The 10,644-nt window shown below is 36.4% G+C and overlaps 1 non-coding gene across 1 annotated transcript; it reads left to right on the top strand.

Moving 5' to 3' along the window:
* The first annotated feature begins 2,889 nt into the window (after positions 1-2,889).
* LOC140853573 (small nucleolar RNA R71) lies at positions 2,890-2,995 on the top strand. Its single transcript, XR_012136643.1, has one exon. It is a non-coding gene; the product is annotated as a small nucleolar RNA R71 (small nucleolar RNA).
* The last annotated feature ends 7,649 nt before the right edge of the window (positions 2,996-10,644 follow it).

The following is a 10,644-nucleotide window of genomic DNA, read 5'->3' as shown; positions in this document are numbered from 1 at the left end:
TTTGAAATGACATCAACTTTTGCTTTATCTACCTCGATCCCTCTTTCAGAAATAATATGTCCTAATATAATTCCTTTCCGTACCATGAAATGGCTCTTTTCTCAACTTAGGACAAGATTTGTCTCCATACACTGTTTAAGAACTTTGGAAAGATTATGGAGACAATCCTCAAAGGTGGTTTCAAATACAAAAAAATCATCCATAAAAACTTCAAGATATTTATCCACCATATCCAAAAAAATGGCCAGTATGCACCGTTGAAATGTAGTGGGTGCATTGCAGAGCCCGAATGGCATATGCCAAAAAATGAAGGTGCCATAGGGGCAGGTGAAGGTAGTCTTTTTTTGGTCATCTGAAAATACAGATACTTGATTGTACCCTGAATAACCATCAAGAAAATAGAAAAAACTTTGTCCTGCTAACCGTTCTAAGATTTGGTCAATGAAGGGCAATAGAAAATGGTCTTTCCTAGTAATGGCATTTAGTTTTCTATAATCTATGCATACTTGCCATCCAGATGATATGCGAGTGGGAAGTAGTTCACCTTCTTCGTTCTCAACCACAGTAATACTTGATTTCTTAGGTACTACTTGAGTGGGACTGACCCATTTACTATCGGATATGGGGTAGATGATTCCAGCATCTAACCACTTTACCACCTCTTTCTTTACTACTTCACACATGTTTGGGTTCAATCTCCTCTGTATATCTCGATGGGGTTTGGCATTTGCCTCAAAATGAATATGGTGCATGCAAATGGAGGGGTCAATTCCTTTTAAATTGACAATGGACCAACTGATAGCCTCTTTATGTTCCTTCAGAATACCAACCAATTGTGCTTCTTGATTAGGGGTCAAGTCTGATGCAATGATTACCAGGAGGGTGTCATTGGATCCTAGAAATACATACTTGAGCGTAGCAGGAAGAGGTTTCAATTCTAACGTAGGTGGTGATTCTAAAGATGGGACTATTGGTGTACTGGCTAATGTGGGCAATGGCTCATACTTGATTATCCATGGAGGAGTGGTTTTATCGTGTGGTGTATCCAACAAAGTGTTAACTTCTTTCATATATCCCTCAAAGTCATACACTCTAAAGTGAGCCAAGCAAGTATCTAAGGGGTCTGGTGCTAGAATTGTGGGTGTTGCATCTTCTATAATGTCTTCTAGTGTATCTACTTCAAAGCAACTATCCATTGATGGTCCTTGAGAAGCATCAAACACATTCAGTCTCAATTTTTTATTCCCAAACGATACGTCCATGACTCATATTCTATAATTAATGCATGCATTTGCCGTAGCTAGGAAGGGTCATCCTAAGATAATGGGAATTTGTCTGGGGTTGCCACTTAGTTCCATGTCAAGAACCAAAAAATCAATTGGAAAGTAAAACTCATCTATTTTGACCAAGACATCCTTAAGCATTCTACGTGGTTCCTTAATTGATCAGTCGGCTAATTGCAGTGTGACTGATGTGGGTTTCAGTTCTTCGAATCCAAAAAGTTCATACACCGAGCTAGGTAAAAGATTCACACTTGCCCCTAAATCCAGAAGAGCTTTTTCAATGTGATAATCTCCTATAACACAGGAAATGATGGGGGCTCCTGGGTCCTTAAGTTTTGGAGGAGTGGCATGCTGGAAGACAGAACTAGCCTGTTCAATGAGGTGTACTTTCTTTGAGATTTGTAATCTAGATTTACGTTTTTGGGTGCACAAATCCTTCAAAAATTTGGCATAAGCAGGGACCTGTTTGATTGCGTCTAGAAGGGAAAGATTAATTTGGACTTGCTTAAACAATTCCAACATCTCGTCAAGTCTTCCTCCCTTCTTATCTGCAGGAATAGGGGCTTTCAGGGTATCCGAAAATGGAGCTTTAGGCAAGTAAGATGATTCCAGTGCAGTTGGTTCATTCTCTATTTTAAGGTCCTCCTTGTTCTTGAGTAATTTGGCTTCGGTTAGAGGTTTAGGGTCGGTCTCATTGGTTTTACTAGTGTGTTCAATGACCTTCCCACTTCTCAGAGTCATGATTGATTTGGCATGTTCAGAAAAAGCTTCTGGAGTATTAGAGCTCTCAATCACAAATTGCCCTCTTGGGTTGCTCTCGGGTTGGCTAGGTAATTTTTCTCTTTCCCTCCTACTGAATGCAGTCGCTAGTTGACCTATTTGGGTCTCTAGCTTAGCAATGGATTGTGTGTGGGAGTTAAGGGTCTGAGTGTTGACTTCTAATCATTCTAGTACTTTCAAAACTTTTTCCTCAAAAGCTGAGCTGTGACCAGTAGTAGATAGTTGAAGAATATTTTAAAATTGATGGTATGGTCCATGCCTATATGTTGGGTCCTGATATTGAGGTCGAGGTACGGCAGGGCCAACCACTGGTTGTGTTCTCCAGAAAAAATTTGGATGGTTTCTCCAGTCGGGGTTATAAGTGTTCGAAAAAGGATCGTTTTCTGGTCTGCGAGCTTGTTGGAGTTGAGCTTGCTGAACCTGCTCGTGCACAAACTCAGGAAATTGAGGTACGACTGGGCATTCACTAACAAAATGGTTCGTACTTGCACACAATGCACAAACTTCTTGGATTGGGTTAGGTGGAATCAGGGATTGTCCAGTATTTAGAAGACGGTCTAATTTTTGGGATAATTCATCTACCTTACTGTGGATATCCATGACATTTCTAATATGATAAATTCTACTTCTTTTTTGTTGAAGCATGGGTTGTTCTCTAGAGGTGGCAGATATATGATGTAGAAAATTCTCACTAAGTGTTTTAAAGAGCTGCCAGGCTTCATCCTCACTCTTTAGCATGAATGTCTCACCACATGATGCATCAACCATTTGTCAGTGTTTCTCCGATAGACCATCATAAAAACACTGACAAAGTTGCCATTTAGGGACAGCATGGTGTGGACATTTACGAATGCGGTCCCTTAACCTTTCCCATATCTCATGAAAAAGTTCACCCTCCATTAAGAAAAACTAGTGATAGCTTTTCTAATTTTATTTGTTTTTCCAATTGAAAAGTATTTCTTGAAAAATTCTCTCTGAAGATGATCCTAAGTTGAAATGGTTATATAGTTTAAGGAATTTAACCAATGCTTGGCTTTGTCCTTAAGTGAGAAAGGGAATAGTTTCAACCTAAAGGCATCATCGGAGAAGTTTTGGATTTTTACTGTGGAACAAATTTCAAGAAATTCATCCAAGTGTTTGTATGGGTCCTCGTTACTAAGTCCATAGAATGATGGCAATATTTGAATAATGCTAGACTTAATCTCATATTGGGTAGCTTCTACTGGAGGTGCTTGAATGCATGGAGAGTAGGTATACGAGGATGGAGTGAAATATTCTCTAAATGAGCATGGAGGATTAGCCTCACCAGGTGTAGCTATGTTTCTAACTCGGATAGTCCTAAGAGTCTTTACTAATTCTTCGTCTAATGGTTGCAAGTCGGGTTTTAGTGATCGTCGACCTAACATGCAACTAAAAGGTCTATATAGGACTATCCTAGTCTGTTAAGGATTTTTTTTTTTTTTAAGAGGAGAGGAGAAGAGAGAAAAGAGTTCTAAAGAAGAGATCCTAAGAAGTCCTAAAACTAATAGAAGAATTAGTTATGGTTAGATTTTAATTACAATCAAGTTAGCACGCAGTGGACTCTCTATCCTAAAGTTACCCTAGTTCTAGACAGCTCCTAACTGTAGTTAGCCTTCAAGCCCTCCAAGTCAGAGCTTGACCACCCAACTGGCCAGGTAAGTGTAAGGTTGGTGGGAGTCCCCCCGTTGCTTTCCTTAGACACCAATTAAATTGACTAGGTCAGCGAACAAAACCAATTAAAAACTACCTTCCTTCGGGCCCAGTCATCCCGCAAACCACTTGCCTAGACACCAGCAAGCTGACCAAGTCTAACCTGGTTCAACTCTCAGGGTCACTTGTCCTAATGAGATTGAAATCCTTAGGGGTCAACGTCTAATTAATTTTAGATTAAGGTCTCGGTTATGCAAATGCAAAGGAGTGATTTGTGGGCCAAGGAAGGGTGATCAAATTTCCACCTTATCTTAGTTAATGGGTTACACCCTTAAAGTTACTTATAGAGATGCAATGCAAAGAAACAAGGTGTCCAATCAAGTTAAAAATTTTTATATTTGAAGTTACGGTATTTTACTTAAGTGTTATAAAATGTCAGTGGCTTTTTTTTTTTAATTCAATCATGCCAAGATCCCCGGCAACGGTGTCAAAATTTGATGCGTAGTCGTTGATAGCATCAAAAATAACTCTACTCACTACATAGGTAGGATGAGTCAAGATCGTATCCTCAGAGACCTTGGGCTAAGTTGAGATTACAAATAAAAGAAAGAAGCATTGTTTTTGATTTAGAAAATAAATTATCTTAAAATTGATGTAATTAAAAAATAAAAAGCTCGAGAGTTTTGAATTAATTTTGCACTAGTAGAGTTGTATCTCTTTTTTTTTATTTAAATAGATACGATTAATCTTAGAAAAAATATCTATCTTTCCTCGGCACGCTCCGTACCCGTAGATCATGGTGCATCTTCGAAAAGTACTAGGTAAACAACTCTTCTTTTCTCAGCACGCCCCGTACCCATAGATCATGGCACATCTTCGAAAAGTAAAAGTTGTTCCTAATATTAATCTAATAGGAAAGCATAAATAAAAGCATATGAAAGAGAGCAAATAAAGAACTCATGACGATATAAATAAAAAGTATAATCTTTATTGCATATAAAGAAATAAAAGAAAGTTTAGAATAATAAACCATCTCTGTGTCGTTATAAAATTTCTTCTCTACTCCTAAGACTGCTAGCCTAGCTGCTCATGGAGTAGTCCCTTTTTTTTCTTCTATGCAAGGCTCTAGAAGAATTTCTGGGCTCATCCTCAAATGGGAGTACAAGAACCTTTTTATAGGTGTTAGGAGGGATGAGTTTTACATGGTTTTCTGTTGTGGGACTAAAGAAAATACTAAGGACTAAAAGATGGATGGATGAGATGGAAAGATCACAAGCAGATAAAGAAAATACAAATTCTTCCTCTTGAAGTATTTCCAAATATCATATTTTTTCCTTTTAATGAGCATCTATTCATCTGTTCGCGTCTGCCAGCAAAAACTCCCCACGCCCCGCCATGCCGCGCACCCGCGCTCACCCGCACCCGCGCATGCCCGCACCCACACTACCCGCACCCGCCCGCGCCCGCGCTGCCGCGATGCCGCGCACGCGTTAGCTGTTAGGAAGCGCTCCCTTTTTTTGATTACCAAAAGGAAACTTTTATTTTTTTAAAATGATGCCTATATCCTTTTTAGATTCCTTGCATAATATCTTCATTTTCTATAATATCGTATGCATCCTTCTTTTATTTTAATTTTATTTTAAGTTTAATTTTCTTCAAACTTGAGTCTTTTTGATCTATGAATCAGACTCTTTGTATCGACGATCACCTTTCCTATAAAACATAAAAAGAAGCATCAAATTCTTAATAAATAAAATAAATTAACTATAATTTTTTGCTTTAAATGACTTAAATTAAGTGTTTATCATGACTGATCCCTTATTGATCACTCATAACCTCCATACATACTTTACCATATCCAGAACACCCCATACAAGGATCAAAGAATCAAGTTAGAAAGTTAACCAAAATATAAATCCATGTGCATAAGGTACCATGGTGATCTCAGGTCAAAGGATCACTTACGCAACTCCCACTAGAGAATCATTAGTTAACATGTAAATAAAACTCCATCTGATATTCTCTTATAGGTCTATTCAGTGAACTCATTCTCTAATGAGCACCCATATCCTTATATTAGTATCACCACACATGTGATTCTGAGATCAACCACTCTCATTTCTGAGCATACATAGGACATACTACTCTTATCGATATCATTGATTCTTGACTTAATGAATCAACAACTAATAATATTTTAGGTCATGGCTATCAAGGATTTAGGTCTCATTAGCGTGATCTCATCACGACCCTAAAACTATTGCCCAAACCTTTGAGGTTCATTATAATCTTAAAACAATAAGATGCAGCATATAATAAATCAAAAATATTTATTTTATTAATAATATAAATATCAATTATATGAGTCTGAAAGATAAATTATAAAAAATATCCTATTGTATCCCATATACGATTGGCTTGTAGGATATTATCTTTTCACTTTGAATGATCTAGATTTAAGAATTGAAGATTATTAAGACACCACATAAATCGATGGGCAAAGGGTTAGCTTGATTTAGGTCCTTCTAATGGGTTAGACCTAGGGTTAGAAACACATATGGATCAAGTAGAGAAATTAATTAAATCTAATCAAATGTTGAATTAGATTAGATCAAAATTTCTTTAGATCAACATCAATAGTTGAAGTTTGATCAAGTCCATATGTTTGATCCTAATAAATGGACCATAATCATGACTCTGTGGTTGAGCCCAAATCTTCTGGAGGATCAAATCAAAACTAATTAACCAGTTAATGTCTAAAGTAAGTTTAGCAGATTCGATCAAGTGATTTTTAATTAGAAGCTATTTACCAAGATGCATCTATAGTGAGTTAAGGGCATATCCCTCCCACTGATCTCACTTATCTGGCTGATATGGTAGATTATATTTTTATTAGGTCACTAGTCGATTCATGCAGACCCATGCCATTAAGGTGAATTGATATGATTGATTTAAATATCTTTAGACCAACTTGTGTCTAATCTCTTACATAACTTGGTGAAGCCAGTGGGAGGATTTGCAGCTTACAGGTCAACTTCTTCTCTTATTCTCAGATCAATGAAAGCAAATCTTCTAAATTATTAGGTCTATAAAATGATAGAGTTATAAGATAACTTGGTCATAACGTCCTATTAAGGTGCATGATAATGAATCCAATATTCCAAATAGACATCGGAGGCACCATACGCTTGGTGTTTATTATGTATTAAAATTATCATTCATCATATAACCATCATGATGTACTTTCAGATCAATGCTCAAGTTGGCCAAGCCACACTCGGGTCTGAACATTCATTTGTTGGATGCATTTGGTGTTGTCATGTCAATGGTTAAACCTAATCAAAATTTTTTGTAGAGGCGACACACGCCTGCTGAAGGGATGCTTGGGGCAAAATCTAATTGCTAGAAGTTATTTAGAGAAATAATTGGTTATGAACCTACCCATGGATGCACTAAGATTGGTCGAGCCATACTCGAGCTTGAATGTAGTCTGTGTGAATTTTAGTACCTGCTAAGGAATTAATATGATTTCTCAAGTTGGAGGTAGAGACTACCAATTCGTAAAAATAGTAGGAAGACCTTTAAATTAAAGTCCATGTCTTTGAGATTAAAAATAATTCATATACTAATATGCTTATATTTTTTCTTTCAGTTATGACCAATACACTATCCTTTCGTACGCTGTTGGACAGCGACAAGCTCATCGGATCCAACTTTGATAGCTGGTATCGAAAGTTGAAGATCATCTTGGAGCATTAGAGGATTTTATATGTCTTTACGGACAAGACATCTAAAGAATTTGCTACTAACACTCCTCGTACCATGAGAGACACTTATATGAAGTTGCTCAATGACCGAACGATTGTGTGTTGCATGATGAGGGCAGCTATAAATGATGAACTTAGCCGTAAGTTTGAGGATGCATAGCTAGAGGAGATCATTCAAATGTTGAATGAGTCCTTCAGCACCCCAAAGGATGCAAAGAGATACAAAACCTCCTGGACAGTGTTCAATGATGCCAGAGGAAGCTTCAGTCATCAATCATGTATTGTACATAATTTAGCAGATTGAATGCCTTAGTAAACTTGACTTTTCATTGCGTGAACAGTTAGACAATGATGCTATCCTCAATTCGCTATCAAAATTCTATCTACCCTTTCTCAGTCATTATAGAATGATAAAGCCTGCAATGAACTATCATAATTTTTTAGGGTTACTGCAGACTTTTAAGAAGGACCACCAGCTCCAGAAAGAGCCGATAAATTTAGTGGGAGGTTTATCAGCAGGTCGTCGATCTTTTAGGAGAAGAAAGAAGAAAAAGGTGCAGAAATCATGTGCTGTCGATCCTAAGTAGAGCAAATTATCAAAAATTGACAAGAGCCAAGAAGAATGCTTCTTCTGTAAAAAGATGGACCATTGAAAAAAGAATTGTCCTACTTACATAGCCATCTTTGACCCAAACAGGCCTAAAAATAAGAGAAAGAGGCAAACAGTTACTTCACAAGGTACTTATACGATAACTCTTTATAATTTCTCTGTTTGTGATACTACTACCTGGGTATTAGATACCGAAAGTCCGATTAATATAGATAATTTATTGTAAGGACTATAGATAAGTAGAAAGTTTAGAGAGGGTGAGTGGTTCCTTAACATTGGAGATGGAAGTCTTGTTCCAGTTCTGGCCTTGAAAACTTTGCAGCTTGTCTTTGAATCTAGTAGTGTCATGTTAAATGATTCTCATTATTGTTCCTTCTTTCTAATGAATGTCATCTCTGTAGGCTTTTTGGCCAAACTTGGTTTCAAGTTTATAATAAAGAATGATTTTTTTGATATCATTATGAATGATATTACAGTTATATATGGATAATTAAAATATGGTATATACATAATATCACAGTCTGTTAGTATAATGTACACAGCCAGCAAATATCCTAAGTTAGATAATGTCAGTGAATCTTATCTTTGACATTGTAGGCTTGGTCATGTGAACAAGAGTAGGATTGATAGGTTGATCAAGGAACGTGTCCTTGAAATAGATGATTTTGAATCATTGCCTACCTATGAATACTGTCTACTTGGTAAGATGGCTCAGTCACTTTTTAAGAAAAAATATGAAAGAGCCAATAATGTCCTAGATTTAATACATACTGATGTATGCGGACCTATGAACATAAGTGCCAAAAGAGAATACTACTACTTCATTATGTTTAGAAATGACCTATCGAGGTATAGATATTTCTATCTTATGAAGCATAAGTCAGAATCATTTGAAATGTTCAAATGATTTCGTGCTGAAGTAGAGAAACTGACTGGAAAATGTATTAAGATCCTTCAGTCAGACTGAGGTGATGAATATCTCACCAGTAATTTTTTGACATATCTAGAAGAGAATAAGATTCTCTCACAATGGACCCCTCCTGGAACACGCCAACATAACGAGATGTCCCAGAGGAAGAATCGAATCTTCTTAGATATGATCCGATCTATGATAGACTTTGCTAGTCTGCCAATCTTTTTTTGGAGATATGCTCTAGAAACTGTCTCCTATATTTTGAATAAAGTATAGAGCAAGTATGTCAATAAAACTCCATATAAAATATGCACTGGGCGTAAGCCGGTGCTCTCACACCTTAGGGTCTGGAGGTGTCTAGCTTATGTCAAGTATTTAAAAAAAGATAAACTTGGACCTAAGTCTGATAGATGCTTATTCGTAGGGTACCCAAAGAAAACTAAAGGATACTACTTCTACCTCACTGCAGAGTAAAAGGTATTTGTCAGCAGTAGGACAGTCTTCTTGAAAAAAGAGTTCCTTAGTGAAGGAGCTAATACCTGTAAAATTGAACTTGATAAAGTTCATGAGGTGGAAGGACCGACATACACAGAATTAGATTTGATTGGAGAATCAAATTCAGAGCCAGTAGAGGTGCCCTTAAGGGGATCCGATAGAGTACCGCATCAGTGGGATAGATATTAAGATTTCTTGATTTAGGACGGTGATCTCTGATTGCTGTCGTAGGCGATCAAAAATAAAAATCAACTCAAACTATATAGATAGGGTTAGTAGGGATCGTTTCCACAGAGATCTAGGGTGATTATCTTTTTTTTAAAGAAAAAATAAAAGAGATTTATTTATGGAAGGATTAAATAAAAATTAAATAGCAAAAATTCAATTACAAATATAAATTAATTTGTGAAAGAAAATAAGTCAGAAAAATAACTCAAGAATTTTAAATCTACCATGCAAATTAGATTTATTTTTTTTTTATATTATAATATTAATTCTTATAATTAAGATATTAGCATAGCTTATCTTTAAGAGATACGGACTGTATCAGTAGATTACAGCTCATCTTATTGAAGTATAAACTATCTAAATTCATTTACAAGATATAAGATTTAATCTAATATACCACGATCTATCTCTCCAAAGTACGTACCATATCCAGAGATCACGGCACGTCAATAGAGGGTATAGGTCGTGTAAGCTATATCAATACCTCAAAAAAAATAAAAAGATATAAAAAAAAAGTATAATTTTATTACATAAAAATTAAATATAAGAAAAAAAATAAAAATCTATTTACAGACTTTATCGTATTCTTGGATTTGAAAGGATTTAGCCATGTATCAAGATCTCTAGCTCCATATTCTTCTCTTTCTCTTGAATCCCTAAATAATAAAATAAAAAATTCTTTCATTCCCGTTCGCTAACTGCTCGTGCTGCCACTCGCTCGATTCCTTTCTTCTGTTTCGGACTCCCGTATTTATAGAGCACAGCATCTTTGAGTTATAGGCGTCTACAGACTTTCAAATCCCACCATCTTCTATTTTGTTTGGGATTTTAAAACTTCCGCCACATCCCAGTGTCTTGTTTCGGGCTCACTTGAAATCCATATGAGAATCATACCAG

This window comes from Elaeis guineensis, chromosome 13, assembly GCF_000442705.2.
Source record: "Elaeis guineensis isolate ETL-2024a chromosome 13, EG11, whole genome shotgun sequence".
NCBI classification, from domain to species: Eukaryota; Viridiplantae; Streptophyta; class Magnoliopsida; order Arecales; family Arecaceae; genus Elaeis; species Elaeis guineensis.
The sequence above is the reverse complement of the archived record's forward strand: the minus strand, read 5'-3'. Positions and strand labels throughout refer to the sequence as shown.